Genomic DNA, 17,264 nt, shown 5'->3' with positions numbered 1-17,264 from the left:
TTTGTTGTTACAAAGTTATTTGCTTTTCACATTTAGAATTACATATGACAAGTTTGTGTGTGTGTATGTTATAGTGGTTGTGGTGATGATGGTGGAGAGGAATGCTTATATGCTGGCTATTATCTAGTCCCCTACCTGATGCTAAGTTAAGAGGCCTTGAGGCAAGGATCTGTTGGCTCTTTATATCTGGCCCAGGCTGCCATGTATATCTGCTCAGGATCTACAATGACCACAGTTAGAAAGACTCTCAGTAATTCAATGGGAATTGAGAGTTGACTCAAGTTTTACCACATTTTACTTCTCAGTTGCATTGGACATAGTATACCATCTGCTTCCTGAAACACTTTTCACTTGGCTTCAGGGACGTGTTGGCTTGGCTCCCTTGCTACCTCACTCATCACTCCTTCCCATTTCTCCTCATCATCTTAATCTCTTATTTTCAGAGTGTCCTGGGACTGTATTTGATATTTAGGGCATTTATTCGCTTCTCTATCTGTAGTCACTCCCTGAGTAATATCATCCATTCTGAGATCTCATAAAGCCATCTCTGTCCTAATCATTTTAAAATTTGTATCTCTAGCAAAGAACTTGTTCTTGAATTCCAGACTCTTACCCAGCAGCCTACTTGAAACATCCACTTGGATATTTGAGGGGCATTTCAAACTTATCTTGTCCCAAACTAACCTCCTGAATTCCTTCCCTGCTCCTCCTGCACTCTTCCCTATTTCACTAAGTGCCAACTATCTCCTTACCCTTTTGAGGCCACAAATACTGCAATGTTTAACTCCTTTTCTGCCTTACACTGCACATAAATAATCTATGGAAATTATGTCAGCTCTGTCTTCAAAATATGAGTGGGATCCAACAGCCTCTCACCATTTCCATGGTTTCTTTCCAAGTCCAAGTTATCTGTAGTTTTATATGTAGATTATTATAATAACCTCTTAATTATCTTTACCTACTTCACTGACCATATCTTGTCTATTTTCAAGTCAACAGCTACAGTGATCTTTCCAAGGGGTTGAATCTGAGTTTGTCACTCTTTTATTTTAATTCCTCCAAGAATCTCTCAGCACTCAAAGTCAAGCATTTACAATGGCCCACAGGGCCCTAGTGACCTATTTCTTCTACCTCTGCCTCTTTAACTTCATTTCTCATTCACTGTCTAATTCTATTGCAATTTAACCTCTTTATCTTCTTTGAGCAAGTGGTCGTACTCTGACCCCACAGGCCCTTTGCACTTGCTGTCCCATCTGCCTGGGACACACACACACACACACACACACACACACACACACACACACTTTGTCTTTCTCTCACTGGATATACTGAATGAAATCATAGGTCCATCTATCTTTCTACCTTTGCCCTGAACAATATTCCCTCTCTCTCCACATTAAACTGCTCTTAAACTTTTTCCTGCTACAGCATTTAAAACTGCTTGATTTTATAGAAAGATAGAATAAATATTCATTCACACATTCACATACATAGATGAGTTATAATTTATTTTCTCTACTTCTATCAGAATGTAAGCTACATAGATGGTATTTACATTTACATTCTGCTTATTGCTGTATTCCCAGATCTTAGAAAAAATGCTTGACATGAAATAGGTACTTAATGAATATTTGTTGAATGAATACATGAATAAATTAAATCTTTATCAAGCTGAAATTATTCCTACCGGAGGCACTACTCTTGAAAATCTTACCAGCCACAGATTTTTCTCGCATTGCAAAGGACCTTAGACACTCAGTGTATCCTCCTAATTTTACAAGTGAGTATTCAGAGACCCAGAAATAAATAGTGGTTGTCTTAGGCCTTGGAGTAAGTAAGTAAAATATTAAGGTCCAGACTGTCAGTTTCTTAACTCTTACTCAGTATGGTGTTCTCTAGTCTTAAGACATGTCGGAAACCTCCAAAAGAAATTGTAGAGGACCTAATATTGGTGATAACGTGAATATTACATCAACAGGAAGAAATCCAGGGCTTGACAAGGACACTTGAAACACCAATAAGCAGCAGAGTTCACTGGGAAATTAGGGAAGGAAAAAAATAACAGATGCTGGTGACATTGCAGAGAAAAGGGAACAATTATACACCATCGGTGGGAATGTAAATTAGTTCAACCATAATGGAAAACAGTGTGGTGATTCCTCAAAGAGCTAAAAACAGAACTACCATTCAACCCAGAAATTCCTTTACTGTGGGTATACCCAGAGGAATATAAATCATTCTACCATAAAGACACATGCATGCAAATGTTCATTGCATCACTATTCACAATGGCAAAGACGTGGAATCAACCTAAATGTTCATCAGTGACAGACTGGATAAAGAAAATGTGGGACATATACACCATCGAATACTATATAGCAAGATCTCACCTTTCATGGGAATATAAATGGAGCTGGAGTCCATTATCCTTAGAAACCTAATGCAGGAACAGAAAACCAAATATCACATGTTCTTACTTATAAGCGGGAGTTAAGTGATGAGAACTCATGGACACAAAAAAAGGAACAACATACATTGAGGCCTACCTGAGGGTGGAGGCTAAGAGGAGGGAGAGGAGCAGAAAAAATAGCTATTCAGTACTAGGCTTAGTACCTGGGTGATGAAATAGTCTGTAAATTAACCCCTTTTACACAAGTTTATGTATATAACAAACTTGCACGTGTACCCCTGAACCTAAAATAAAAGTTAAAAAACAAAAATAATAAAATGCAAAGTGTGGTTCTAAAAGGAAAGGTCATAGAGACTGAAGTAAGGTTTGTACATTGGCAATTGGTTAATTTGTTCATAATCCACTGCTTATGCCAATTCCTGTCCTAGAGGCTGAAAGAGACAGACAAACTGTACTTAATGCACCAGGGGCTGACATTCTTTTTAGTTGGGTGAGTAGGAGATGTGGAACAAGGTATACTTGAGGACGATTTCACAGAAAAAGTGAGATTTGGATGAAGTCTCAGAAACTAAGTGGACCCCAATAGGTAGAGGAGGAGTGAGGAGGTGGAAAGATAGCGAGCAGCATGGGCAAAGTCATAGTGGTATGATAGTGCATATATTCAGGGACTAAACAGTAGCCAATAGGACAGGAGAGGAAGGCTAGTGGAAGGGGTAAGGAGGAGAGAGAGGACTGGGAAGACGGGCTGAGGCCAGATGGCGCATGGTATCTTAGAGCTTGAACCTCTAAACACCTTGCTGAAGGAGGGTCTCTCTCTCTCTCTCTTTCTTTCTCATTCTCTTCTCTTCTTTCTTTCTTTCTTTTTTTCTCCTTCTTTCTTTCTTTCTTTTTTCTTTCTTTCATTTTTTGTTAAAACTCAAAAAGGCCTTTAATGCTATTCTGATACTCCCCCAACTTTCTTAGATACCAATTTTTCTATTATTTGCTTCTGGAGATTCTAAGCAAATTTTCAAGTGCTTCTATTATGAGGAAAATAATAAGATTTTTACATTAATATATGTCACATGCACAGATGAAGTTTAGCAGGGCCCAAACCTGGTTTTAATGTACAATGTATAAGCATGTTGTGAGAGAAGATTGTAAGAATAAAAATATATCATGTATTGTACATTCCGATCTGTAACTCTTTTCAGAGAAAGGAATGTATAAATTTATTTATTTATATGCCTAAGTCTTAATGCAGAGAACATTTTATTTATATTATAAAAATCCCAGGTGAGGAGCCAACAGAGTAATTTTAAAGTATCAAAGAGGAGTTTAGATGGTATAAATTACATTCAAGGAAAAGATAAGTATTAAATTTTTGTAGCATGATTCTCCTTTACATTACCGTAAAATGAAGGAAAACAATAAAAACTCCCAGAAAGTCCTGAAAAGCCAGTGATTCTTTTTTTAAAAAAGTTGAGTGGTCTGTGTATATTACTGTGATTAATCAAAATGATACAATATTTATTTGCATTTGTCAGGCAAGGTGCTGGAATTTTCTTAGTAGATGTTAGTGAAGATAGGAACACAGTGTAGCAGCAACACTGTCTCCTTCCTTTTAATTGACAAATAACTACAGAAAGAACAGTCAGAAATTGGAAGAGAGCAGGGAAAGTAGATGAATTCTTCCCAGATGATGCAGGGACCCTGTTCATGGAATTCTGGTCACGTAGTCTAGAGCTCAGACCTGCCTTGGTTTAATCAGCTTGCTGAACATTACGGTTGAGTATAGCCATGTTGATCCAGGTCTCTACATACATAATTTATTAACCCCTACATTAGGTCCCATTGTTTGACACGTTATATTGAAGGCACAATGGTGAGAATATGGTGTTGTATGAGGTTTATGTACGTATGTGTCTCTGTATACACTTAAAAAATTATACATAAAGCTCCAGTGTTGACACATATCACCCTATCCCAGGCATTTGATGAATACAGAACCATATTGGATGTTAAGCAGGATATTGACTTCCTCTATTGTGACAATTACGTGGGCCCAGCTTTGCTGAAAATAAGGCCCATCCACCCTTGCAGAATTGAATAAGTCACAAGGATACAGCCCTTAACACCTTTCCTGATTGTGAGCAAGGTCTGCACTAATTCATCAAGTCCTGCAGTGAGGGATTCCACAAGAGCTGCTCGTGACAAGCACAACAGAGACGAGTATTTAAAACCCAAGGATTTTGGACACATTTTTTTCAATGCTTTTTGGAAAATTTTGGCAAAAAAATACAATTTTTGTTTCTTTGTTTTCCATCCGTGGTCAAAAGAAAGAAATTCAAAAAAATGTAAGGAGTTGGAGTGAAAAAGTGGCAGGCAAACCTGAAACACACTCATTTTTATGATATGTGATACTTAGACATTAGCAATTTCATAACCAAACCCAGATTAGGACCAGAGAAAATGCTTGTAATTATATTGCCAGTGAAGTGGCCCCCAAAAATGAAATTTTTTGAATTCCACCCATGATTTTTTACTCTGATTAAAGTACAATTAAAATATTAAGAAAAATTCAAAATTGCTTCACAACTGGTTTTAGAGTGGCAGTGTTCTTTATGTAAAGCATTATGTTTGTCAATAACGTACACATTTGGCCTTGTAGTCCTCTTTGCTGATTCCTGACACTAAGAGGAGAACCTGGTTTTCTGAGGTGATGATATTTATAGTTCGGCATCATCAAAAAGCAATTCCTTGCTTATTTGGGATTCGAAGCCCAGCCAGGTCTCCCTTGTGACTCATTCAGCATTCATCCGGGGATCTATGCTTGCCTGCCTGTGCAGCATTCTCATGAATCCTTAATTCCTTTTGAACTCAGCAATGCCAGAGTCACTTTCCATCAACCCGCCTCCTCAGCTGAATTGTGCCAGCCTCTTTTGCGCAAAGCATCACACTGCTGTTGTAAGATTGATTGGGTGTTGAGCCACCGCCACAAAGACAAAGGAGGTCAGATTCAGCCCCTGCAGTTTGCTTTTAAGACCTGATGTCATCATCATCCTGACTTCCAGAGCTGAGGCTGATAAAATTTTCTGGGACCTACCTATGTGTAACCCATGTCTTGTTGAACTAACTTTATTAGCACCTCATCACTGATAATGCAATAACATATTAATGATGTGTTGCTCTTACCCTTTGTCTGCAAAGCAAAAGAGTTGAAACTAAAATGACATGGTGAGCCAGATCAGTCTGATGTGTAGTAAACCCTGTATTGTGGCATCATTCTTATTCCCTGACTGCTTTTCTCTGGGATGATAGGGCAGGCATGACCGGAGTGCTGGCCAGACGTCCAACACAGGGTACTGCTCTAGGCTTGGGAGTTTGCAACTCAGGAAACCAGCATGGCTACTCATAAGGGTCAGAATATGGGCAAGTCAGAGAGCAAGCTCAAATCTAGTCCATATGTCCATAAGTGAGCATGTAAGTAAAAATTTGTGACCAAGCCAGGGGATCAGGTGTAAGACAGGGAGATGGACTCAGCCTAGGCTCAAGGGCAGGGTCAGGGAAGCTGGATTTCAGACAATTATGAAGAAGAGGCTGTTGTGATGGTGGCTTTCTAAAATTGATTGCCCACAGAGTTGCATGTATTAGGTTGGCCTAGTTTAGAAGCACAAAGTAGGGGGTTGGTAATATGCAAAATACTGGAGAGGTTGAAAACTTACTTAGGTAGTGTTGGATTACGTGACTCCCCAGTGGCTCTTTAGTACCTGGAGTTAGAGATAAGTCAGATGTGGCCCCTGCCTGTGTTCACCATCTGCACAAAGAGACAGAAATGTAAATAAAAATATTACAACACTCACAGGATTGCTGGGATGTAATAGTCTCATTCTACCAAGAAGGTAGTAATAATGGCTGACATTTATTGAAAACTCACTGTATACCACCAGGTACTATGTTGATTGCTTTACCTATATTTCCTACTGTATACCACCAGGTACTATGTTGATTGCTTTACCACATTAAATTCTTACAACCATATGAGGCAGTGCTATTATTTCTATTTTATAGATTAAGCAAATGGAGGGTAAAAGAATTTAAACAATAACCACCCAATGTTGCACAGCTAATTAGTGGTGAAGTCTAACTCTGACTTAGACCTTGACCTCTACATTAGTCTGTTCTGGGAGACACATTTTAAGATGGATGTTGGGAAATATGGAACTTGACAGGAGTGTTAAGAATGGTGTGGAGATGGGAATCCACAATCTATGAACACGTGTCTCCTCAACCCCTTCCAATGAGTCTGCTGAGACTGAACATAAAGGGCTAGAGGGGGAAGTACACACTCTGGCTTTAGGTGTGAATGATGAATGGGTGTGGCAGACAGTTTCATTTGGTATAGAAGGAAAAGAGATTCATCTGCAGATTCCCAAACCACTTACTTGGCTCTGAGTGCCGGGTTCCTCTGGCACCTCAGCAGAATGTCGGAGTAACTGATAGATCTCGGGAAGTTCTGCTAGTGAACAACAACTACAAAGATAAGAGCATCTAAGTCATGTTGATTTAGGAGAAGACATTTAATAGAACTCTCCACATTTGAAGAGTTGTCATATGCAAGAGAAAAAATAAATTTGTCTCTTGTGACTCTAATGAATGCAGCTGAGACCAATGATTAGAAATGATGGGAGGCAGATTGCAACTCAGTAAAAAATTATTTTTCAACAACTAAAGCTAACAAATACAGAAGCTTGTGGGAGTGTCAGTTCTTCATCACTAGAGGTATTCACATAGAGACTGTGTCACCTTCTGTTGAGAGGGGTAGTTTTCAAATTTTAGAATTCATAAGAATAATTTCTGGGCATGGCAGCCAGATTCTGATTCAGGAGGTCCTCGTAGGCATCAAGAATGTCTCCTTTTAATAAGCCAACTAGAGGATTCTGATGTGGGTGAGAAATAACAATCTGCAGATTGTAGAAGAGATATCTATTTTAAAAGGAGAAGCTAGATTCCATGATGAAGTTTCCATTCAGCACTCTGTCCAGACCATGTTGATCTATTTCTTCCCAGAGTTCCTGTTGTTTGTATAGTCTTAATCACATAATTTAATATTTGATTACATTTTGTCTCCCTCTTCTAATCGTTTCCCTCATCCCACAAATATTTGCTGATAATTTACCATATGCTGAGCACCATTCTAGGCACTGGGGAGACGTTACAGGGCCAAGCAGACAAGGCAGCCTGACCTTATGCAGCTGATAATCCAGTGAAGGGAGATTTGTAAAACCCCAAATATATCAGGTATTTTATAAATACTTTCCTCCATACAACCAGATGCAAACTCTTTTGGGAAGAACCCTGTCTTAGTATTTTATGTAGTGTCTAGAACAATGCTCTGCAATAACAGGTACTCAAAAGTATATTTTAAAGCAACGATGGAACAGTAAAATGAGAATACACTTGGAGAAAAACAGCAAAACTTTATATTTTCTGCTATAAATCAGGCTAATCTCAATGGTTTAACTGAGGATTTCTTTGTGCTTTAGGATGGAGAATTTTTGTAAGCCAAAGGACTTATTTCTACATTAATAGAAAATGTATCCAGAACAAGTAACACAAGCTTCTTGAGTTTTGCAGGTCACGGGCTTATAGCAATAGTGAAAAACTGAAAGACATCCAGAATACAGATGATGAGGGTTCTTAGCACACCATGGTATAAGACAGTGGCCAACAAACTATTTTTTAAAGGGCCAGGTTATTCAATATTTGGGGGCTGTACGCTCTCTCTCACAACTAGTCAATTCTGCCATTGTAGTATAAAAGCAGCTTAGAAAATATGTAATTGAATGGACTTGTTCTAATAAAACTTTATTTACAAAAACAGGTGAAAGGCTGGATACAGCTCTTAGATCACAGTTTGCAGACTGCTATAAGATAAGTAGTTCAAAGAACTGAGGTGTTTAGCTGAGTGTATTAGTCCATTCTCACATTGCTATAAAGAAATACTTGAAACTGTGTAACTTATAAAGAAAATCAGTTTAATTGGCTCATGGTGCTGCAGGCTGTGTGGGGAAGCATAGCAGCATCAGCTTCTGGGAAGGTCTCAGGGAACTTAACAATCATGGTGGAACGCAGAGAAGGAGCCAGGCACTTCACATGGCCGGAGCAGAAGAGAGATGCAGGGAGGTGCCACACACTTATAAACCACCAGATCTCATGAGAACTCTACAACACCAAAGGGGTAATCTGCCCCCATGATCCAGTCACCTTCTACCAGGCCCCAACTCCAACACTGGAGATTACAATTTGACATGAGACTTGGGTGAGGACATAAATTCAAACCATATCTCTTGAAGAAGACAGAAAGAGAATATCATTACTATTTTTCGATATTTGAATCACTTCCCTGCAGAAGAAGGATTTGACCTATACTAGAAAAAACAGAGGATATATGTCTAATATTTTAATAGAATTCTCCAGATGGTTATGAGTTTAATGAGTTTACCGACACTGGAGGTGTTCAAGCAAATATTGAATGCCCAATTCTTGAGACTGTTCCAGAGCAGGCAAGGGAGTCTGGTGAACAATTTGACTAAATGTCCTTTAAGGTCCTTTTCAACCATGGGATGCTGTCATGCATGTGAAGTTTAGTGAACAGAGCAGGGCCTAACACATGCTGAGATTGACATAGAGACACAGGTAAATGATACCCCAGCAATTTCACATGTTAAAATTTATCTATGGTAAATGAATGACTGAGTGAAAAGCAAGCTCTACTAAATGTTAGGTACCCATATTAATAAGCAGGTTAAAAATAGCCAGATTAAAAACAGTTAACATCAGGTAAATATCATTTTTTTTTTCAGTTAGCTTGATTTATAGCCTTTTAAGATTATATCTGGGTTAAATGGATTGGTCATTCAAAAACTAAGTGGATGTCTCTCAATCACATAGATTAAAAAGAGAGGGAAGACTCCATCCTACCTTTTAGAATTTAAAAAGTTTTAATTTTTTATCTTTTGGACTTCTTGTAAAATATCTTTGTGTGCCTTATGATGTTTTGCATTTATGAAGTTTTAAATTCTAAAACAGCACAAATTCATCCTCACAAATGGATGTGTAGATCTATAAAATTAATAAACAATGATTTATTGGGAGCCTTTTGCTCCACTGAAGAAACTGAGAACCAGACAGTGCCTGAAGGATGAACATGACAAGGAGCTAAATGGTTTAAAATTTGTGGCTATCCTTAATATGCTACCCATGTGTGCCAATGAGGCAAATCTTCAGCCAGCTTGAGCCTGGTCTCCACCTCCCAGTGGAGGGTCAGAAGGGGTGAGTGATTCCAATCAATATCCAGTTGTTAGAGTAACAGCCATGTCGGTTCTGGATGGCTGACTGGATGAAAACATGTTTGTTCTACTTAATGCGACAGTGTCTTGTCAAATTAACAGCCGTGGTGGCAGGAACAAGCTTGCTTAATGGGTTAGAGTCAGTTCCACAGAGAATCTATCATCAACATGCAACTGAGAGGAATCCCAAACCTCATTACCAGGGTTTATTTGTAGATAATAACTGAAGGTATGCCATGTACTTACAGCAGGATTTGTTTGGTTTTTTGGCAACTCAGTTTGATGGTCTTTATCAAATGTTGCCCTTTTAACTCCCCAAAACTCTGTATGATCATGCTTAGTCTGTGTTTAAACACACTAAGTAAAGTGCAATATTTAAGCAGCTATGTTAAGATGTTTTAGCAAGATAGAATGATTATTTGAAATAACCACATATTCAACGTGCAGGGCAGTGGGGAAAAGGAACTACTCCAGTGAGTGCTTTAATCCTGCACTTCTTGGTGAATATTTAAATACACTTTTCCTCCCTAGAGGTGAGCTGTTGTCCCAAAGCCGGAATCATAAACTGCCTGCCAGATTTAACTCACAGTTAAATTGCATTTGGTCCATATAGTTGTGTTTTAAAATTGAAATGCTTGCTATCACTTAGAAAAAAAGAAAATTTCACATGCAGTTCTAGGTGTTTCCTTTCAATGAAAAATTCAGAGAAGTCAGCAGCATGGGCCAGCTTTTCACAGGGCAGTAGTTTTCTGGAACTGTGTGTTAGTCTGTCTTCTCTAGATAGGTTGAGTGTTCTCCATGGTGTCTACTGTGCCTGCCTTATTCATTTATGTGACCTAACCAGCCCCTTGAAACATTGAAATTTTCCATCTGTGATTAATAGACTAAATCTTGATTTTCTAATCATACTCATATATGAAAAATGCAATATTATGGCTTTACCATGTACAGATATTGTTAAGGCACTGTTTGCTTCTTTCTTCTTCTAGTCCTCCAGTCCTCTACCAGTGCCTCCCAGTGGCCTAAACCAGCAGGAGCCATATGAAAAAGAAGTCTGGAAGATGCTAGTCCTTCACAGGAGGATACGAGAATGGCAACGAGAAGATCTGAGGACTACGAGATTTAGGACGAACAAATCTAGGAGCCAGAAGATATACCTGCTAGTAGACGCTATGATCTTAAAAAAGTCTTGAACCAATGTGACCTTCAGAATTTTTCATCTGTAAAATGAAACATTGGGCTAGATGGTCCCTGAAACTTCTTAAAGTCCATGATTCTATGGTGGAAGGGGTTGGTACAGCTTTGATTTCATTGTCTGTTTATACCTGGCTGAGTTCTCTTGTGACATGTGACTGTCCTTATTAAGAAACTGAAAGACAACCAAGTAGCTGATTATTGAGATACCGAAATGTTTTAGGGAATGCAGAGAATACAGCCTACCTGATATAAAGTCTGACAGCAACAACAAAAATCTCTCTGGGCAACTGTATTTAATAATTAAAACAAAAGGTTTGGAGGAAATATTCAAATTGCCACTTTAACAGGAGAGTAATCTGTGGTGAGAATGCTTCAACAGTGATATGGACTGGCATTAGAGCTAAAGAATCCCAGCCTGATTTGATAGTGACTCTAGCTGTTTTATGTTCCTCAGGAATCCCAGGATGTCTTTCAAACAAACAAACAAAACAAACAACAACAATGACATATTATCTTCATCACTTATCAGAGATGATTTTCCCAGAATTGTTGGCTCAAATTTTAGAAGAAGTTCTAGAAACTGATTCAACCTAAAATTAAAACCTGCTAGCTCTTCATGTAAATCATGGAATCATTTGTTTGCTACTGAACCGCATGTTGACATTGAAGTACAGATGTTTGATGTTGAATTCATTCCTCTTTGTATAACAGCAACTACATGATAAACCAGGGGAAAAAATGGCAGCATCTTTTATATCTTCATTTGTTTGAAACAGATAAAAATATTTCATTTTCCTTATTCGATGTCAAATTACCCAATAATGACAAAATCTAAACTTACATTTTCAAGGGATTTTTAAAGTGTATTAAATTTGTAAAGGTAAAGCAATACTTTAAAGTAAATACACAGTTTGAAATATATCAGTTATGGAGCCAACTGAGATGTCAACAATTTAGTAGTTTTTATCTCCGAAAATAGAGAATATTCAGAAGCAGATCCAGAAAGTTTCATTTTAACCTCAGTTGGAACCAGGAAGAGGAACTGAGGTTGCTTACTATCAGATCATAATACAGTGGACACTGACATTCTTCCACACATTAAGTCATTTGTACTTTCTCTTTGACAAATTTAAAATCTCAGAAGTTAATTGTGGGAGCTAGTCCTGATTCACCAAGATCAACTAGCAGTTGCCGGAACATTTTCTTTCAAAAGCTTGAAAATGAATCAAGTTTACTTGTTAAGATGTCCAGCAAATAGCAAGATAAACATGGTAATATACTCAGTTTTAAATATATAAGTTTATATCAATAATATATTTAAAATAGCGTACTTTAAGGTTACTAATGAATATGTGAAGCAAAACGAAAAATGTTAGTTTGCAAGAGAAACTGATTTTATTTGATGACTTATTTTACTTCAGTAAAATATTGGTTAAGCAGAATAATTGAAAAAAGAAATATCTGAGTAAGCAAAACTTTGATTTGGCTAGAAAATAAAGTAGATTTTTCTTGCACTTGTAGCCTCACTGTTGAGAATTTTAAGAAATGATCCTCCTTGTTTAAATTCAATTGGCCTTTAATGGGCACATAACACATGCTGGGCATTACAGTGGGAGGCTGAAAAGAATACCATAAATAAATAATTCCCCTGGCTCTCAAGGAATTCTTAGACTCAATAAATAGAGTACATTGAACACAAGTGAATATATATATATATATATATATATATATATATATATAATATATGTGTGTGTGTGTGTGTATATATATATATTTCTAGAATCCTTCAGACTTAAATTCAGTTTCAGAAAAAAAAAAAAAAAAAAAAAAAAGCTCATTTTGAGTTTCGATTTCCATTGCCTTAGCCTGTAGATGGAAGTGGAGAAGAGCAGAGGAAGGATCACTGGCTTTAGAAGAAGTCTTGAGGATGAAACGAAATAATGTGTGTGAATGCTCTTGGCATAATATATGCTACTTTGCTAATATCAACAGCATTAATATTTATTTATTTATTTATTTATTTATTTATTGTATCAGTCACACGGCAGACATTATTATGTTGACTGTCTCTCTGATAAGAGCTTGCAGATGGGAAGGAAGTTGGATGTCACAGACTTTTTCTTGATTAATCAACCAAACATGCATTGTGTATCTATCAGAGTAAGACTGAACTACATAGGTTGAGTCATACAAACCAGGTTGCTCTGCGAACACATAGGAAGGACATCAAAACCAAATGTTGGGTGCCAGATACTGATTCCTTAAGGAAACCAATATTTGAAGAATGAGGTGAATGTACCATGTGAATGTGGGTACGTTTTTAGACAGTTGTTTGCAATTTAGAGCAGTTGTTTCTATGAAACAAATGAAGGAATTGTTGGTTTCAGAAACTCAGACATCAGTTAAATTTTGAAGTTAGACCAAAAAAGCCTGTAATTATTTATAAACTGAAATAGAATCCTTCTTTTATATAAAATTTTGTCACAAACTATTGGAATGAGCTTACCTAGTATGCATTCTATATAATATAATTATTGAGAAATGGAATCTTAGCACCTGTCTGCCAGTGTTAAATGGCAACTAAGGAGCATTTAATTCATCAGAAATGAACTGAGTTTCTATTAAATTGATAGAGCTGTCAGAGGATGAGGGAATACAAAAGAGATTTCAAAGTTGTCTCTTTTCCAGGAACTTACAATCTGCTGGGAAAGACATAGATACATATGCACATAACTAAACAAAATTAGGTTTAAAATAGAATACGTACAAGTGTTATACAGGTGAGTAAAGTATGGAGCATTTAGTTTTACAATATGTTAAGGATTTAGAAGCAATAATAAACTATGAAGATAAACGGTGATAGTTTAACACTGTCTGTAATTCTCCATTTGGCTCTGGATATTTAAAATAACTTAAGCAGAATTGTTTGTATGCCCGGATGTCAGAATATTGACTGTCTCTTTCCCCTTCCCATTTGTCTTACAATAATTTTTTTTTTACCATCAAATCTTTTCTGCCTATGTTTTTGGATTTTTATAGCCCAACAAAAGGGTGTATATTACTCAGCATTCTGTCAGAATCGCCTAATTTAGGATCTTCAAATTTGAGACGTGGATCTTAGCTGAGGGGTTGGAGAGCATTTAAGGTGTTCTTTGCTTTGGATGTCATGACAAATATATGACTTCAGAAAGAATAACAAAAACTTCGATTTCTGCTAAACCTTTCAAAGAAGAGATGCGTTGAATCTATTAAAATCTCAGTTAAAACTCTGACTCTTGTGTATGTTTCAATTGGTTCCTATCCCATTCTCTCTTTGGTTCACACTTCACCAGCCACACTGGCTTTCCTTCTGTCCCTCAAAAAGCTGATTGTTATTTCTTTACTCCTTAGCCTCTTTATCCTGACTGTCTCCAACTCCTCCAGATCTTTGGTCAGTTAGCTACTTCTCATCATTTAGGTTTCAGTCCAAACGTCACCTTTTAGAGAGATCTTGCCTGACCATCTAGCCTTTTGTGCCATTTGTTTTCAGGAACAGGTAAAAGAAAATGTGGTTCAAGTTTATGTTAACAGCAGGAAATATGAGATCCTACAGGAGGAGATCCTGAGGTCAGGTGAGTTTCAGGTGATTGACTTAGTACCCTAACAAGTTCGTTCCTTTTTTAAGTCCAGCTTCCATATCATTATATTCCTCCTACAGCTGGTTCCCCCTTCATGATGGTAAAAATGGTTTCAGGAAAATTCTGGGCCACAAGGCTCCTTGTTAATACCATAAAACTATTAATTTGTTATGGTTCTTCTATAAAAAATTTTTTTTAAACTTTCTCTGATGCCTGCAGTAAACTGGTTTTACATTTTTTGACTGGAACTGAGTCATATGATTATGCTTGAACCAATCATTGATAAAGTAGATGGGAATAATTTATAAATATGAGATATGAGTCATCACCATTTGAACTGAAATCCTTCTCCAAATCATGCATTGCTGTTATTCATCAAGAGATGATGAAGTAAGTGCTGGAGATTCAACCAAAATGTCTACATTTCCCTCAAATATAATCTTATTGTCTTTTTGAGTTTTTACACTCACCACAATTTTAAGTTATATATTTATGTGTGTTGTTTTATATATATATATATATATATATATATATATATATATATGTAATTGTCTGCCTTGCTATCATAATAAAAACATCATAAGAGGATAATTTTTGTCTTATTTAATGATGCATTTTTACTTAGAATAATAAAATAGTTGGTGCTCAATAAAATTGTTGAATTAGGGGATGAGCAGGAAACATCACATCATCACTTTCTTGGTCTCTAATGGTCTCCTGACTTCATGAGGATGAGAAACTTCATGAGGATGAGAAGTTATTATTAACTGACTTTTCCTTCTTATTTCCTAGAGTCTCTTAAATTCCTAGAAGGCCCCAGTTACTGGTTGAGGGTTCCTAAACAACAGTAGTTTTGTCAGTCTTGGACACTTTTGAAGTAGACTTTGAAGGATAAATAAAATGATAAGTAAGTCATTTTTTTAAAAAATAGAAGCACAAGAAAAGATGAAAAGGAAATACAAATTGTAGGAAGACATGTTGAAATTGCATGAGGTGTGCAAAGAAATGAAACTAGTCTGGTGTGACTAAACCTGGGAGCTGTAGAGTGACTGGGGCAGTAAGGCTGGGAGGGAAGCAGTGAAGCTGACCTACAGATAGTCTTTCTCAGTTATGTCTGTGGTTCTGATTGGCCCTAATTATCTGGTCACTGATTTATTGACCTCAGCACATTTATAATTTGTTTTATATTGTTACCCTAAAAACCTCTTATTTCTTTATACTTGATATCTCAGGTATAGTTTACCTTTTGACTACTTTGTGAACTCATTGATAACACTGAATAGTTTTACTGTGTTAGAGTAAAACATAACTGATCTGGATATAAGCTAAGCTTTAAGAAAGGATCTTGAGTGATTTAAAAAAAAAACAAAAAACACTTATCCTCAGTGCACATGGGAAACACACAGTCATATTGGCAAGATAATATTGAATAAATGAAAGACAGAATGACTCAGAAAACCTGTCTCTTTGTTTTTTGTTTTGTTTTGTTTGTTTCTTGTTGTCGTTGTTTTTTAATCAGGCTTCCCCTTTACTTATGTGATCATAGAAGAGTGTCGCTGAATCCTTTCTAAGTTTGATTTCCTCATTGGTCAAGTGAGGATGATAAAGCTAATGACAATTGTTGAGAAATATAAGTCAAATCAGGAAGACCCTTGGGAAATGAAAATGCTACAGAAATGTATATAATGGGGCTGGACATTATTCTGAAATCAGAATAATAGAAGCAAAGATGAGAAGAGGAAAAGGTTAAGATTGTAAGTTTGGCACCCAAATGGGAAAACCTAACTCACATTTTTTACCTATCTTGAAGATTTCAAGCTGCACATACACTCTTAAAAAACAAGTTTCACATTTCACTGTAAGAAATGGAGATAATCAGCTGAGTAAACAGTTATAAAGCTCCAAGCCCAAAGACTTCTACAGTTTCAAGATTCTGTGTTAAGTAAATATTTCTGAGTTGGAATGGACCTCTTTGTAAGCAGAGATTATGGAGATTTACAACCTATTTCAGATTCTTGTCTTTCTCTTCCCATCATCACTTGAGAGGGAATAAAGAAATTATCTTACCTTAATATAAGAAAAAAAGTCACTGCATCAGGGCCCAGGAAGCTGTCCACTAATTACTTATGTAACCTTGTATTTACTCATAGATCGGGTTTTTCTTTATAAAATGAAGGAACTATATGAGATAAACCCTGAGAATCTTCTGTTCACTAAAATTTCACAGTTCTTAAGCATCCAGAGGAAATAGTGAATTTGAATCCCAGGTAACTTTCCCTGATCACTCAGCTGAGTCCCTTATATTTGTAGTATTTGGGGGAATATCTGTCAGCTTCCACACACATTTCTACAGAATTTTTTTATTCGGGTTATGGCTGACTTACCTCAGGGAATAATTTTGCTGGCTAATTTAGGTCATGTCCTGTTATCCAGCCGGGTGATAATAATAACAGCTACCACCTATATCACACTACATGCTGGGCATTATTTTAAGAACTTTAATACATTAACTGATTCAATCTTCATAACAGCTTTATGACATAGACATTATTGTGATGCTTATTTTATAGATGTGTGAACTGAAGCAAAGTGTGGTTATGTAATTTGTCTAAGTTACACTACTCTTAAGTGCCAGAGTAGCACTTCAAATCTAGACTGTTTTATAACCCCACATATGTGTGCTAAAGTAATAAACTACACTCAGTATGG

General features: G+C 36.8%; 1 long non-coding RNA gene across 2 annotated transcripts in view; it reads left to right on the top strand.

Moving 5' to 3' along the window:
- LOC126934723 (uncharacterized) overlaps positions 1-12,627 on the top strand; it is a 45,111-nt gene extending 32,484 nt beyond the window's left edge. For both annotated transcript variants that reach the window (XR_007719091.1, XR_007719092.1), the window contains exon 3: positions 10,731-12,627. This is a non-coding gene — a long non-coding RNA (uncharacterized LOC126934723). The remainder of the gene's footprint in view (positions 1-10,730) is intronic.
- Positions 12,628-17,264: the final 4,637 nt, after the last annotated feature.

The sequence above is a fragment of the Macaca thibetana genome, chromosome 14, assembly GCF_024542745.1.
Source record: "Macaca thibetana thibetana isolate TM-01 chromosome 14, ASM2454274v1, whole genome shotgun sequence".
Lineage (NCBI taxonomy): Eukaryota > Metazoa > Chordata > Mammalia > Primates > Cercopithecidae > Macaca > Macaca thibetana.
This window is presented reverse-complemented; position numbering and strand designations above follow the sequence as displayed.